The following is a 1,235-nucleotide window of genomic DNA, read 5'->3' on the forward strand; positions in this document are numbered from 1 at the left end:
CGTCGTCTGTTCTGCTCTGGCTGCACTGACCCCTGGGTCTCCTTGACCACTCCAGGTAAGCCCCATGGCCCCAGCCCTTGCGTTTGGGATCCCTCCTGCCTAGAATGCTTTTCCCTTTCTCCTTCACCCATATCATGACTGAGCTGCTGCCTTCCCAAGGCGGCCACCCCTCACCATTCTATTTAAAACGGCACACTCTCCTGGCACCCTCTGCCATTCTGATTTTCTCAACACTTTTTTTCCATCTACTAGACTCTCTTCTTTGCTACCTTATTTCTCATTGCTGCATTTCCCCCCAGATGTTTAAACTACATTTGCCAGGTGATTTATTTGTTGTTCATTGCTATATACCCAACAGTGCCTGGCACATAGGAGACACTCAATAACTGCGGCTGAGAATGGATGAAGCCACAAAATCAAATATTCCTGAATTCTGCCCGATTATTCTGGAAGTCAAAAATGGATTTATTATGAAGTAAGATCAAGCTGGGTTTCTCTTTTCTCACACTCTTAGCAGAAGCAAGCCTAATGAATGCCCACGAGTTATCCTGTTGAACCCTCACACCAACTCTGTTAGGTAGAGCCTCTCTATTTACCAGATGGGAAAATTGACTTCCAAACAGATTAAGAAGTCAAAAAGCTAGAAAGCCCCGATCTCCAGCCCATCGGACCTTCCCCCAAAGCAGGAGTTCTTGGTGGCAGCATGTAGAGCCAAATGACCTCCCTAGAAACACCAGGACTGAGCTGAGTTAGGAATCACAGGAATGAAAGGTCTGGGATCACTAAAGATCTCCAAAAAACAAACAAAAACACTTGCTCTGTCAAAACCTTCAAGTATCAGATTACAAAATAATGGGCCTTAGCTGGTTTGTCTCATCTTGTTTGTTTCCTGCGTTTCGCAATCTGCCTTGTGATGGTGGTCAGTGTTTACTGTCTATTTCCCCCCAGCAGCTACCCACTCTGGGTACCCGCAGTACCTAGCACAGTGTCTGGCATGTTCTAGGAACTCAATGAATGGATGTACAAACAAATTCAAGTATGGTTCTGCTCATTCGTCAAATCCTGATCAAGCATCTGGCTTGTGCTAAGCATTGTCTGGGATGTTTATAATCTAATAATGGAGGCAGACATCTTTTAAAAAATCACATAAGTAGAAAAAAAAAAGTGATCAATGGCATAAAGGAAAGGTGTGGGGTGCTGTATAAGTGTACATAGGTGCCCCTATTTTAGATGGG

This window comes from Marmota flaviventris, chromosome 10 (assembly GCF_047511675.1).
Source record: "Marmota flaviventris isolate mMarFla1 chromosome 10, mMarFla1.hap1, whole genome shotgun sequence".
In the NCBI taxonomy this organism is placed as follows: domain Eukaryota; kingdom Metazoa; phylum Chordata; class Mammalia; order Rodentia; family Sciuridae; genus Marmota; species Marmota flaviventris.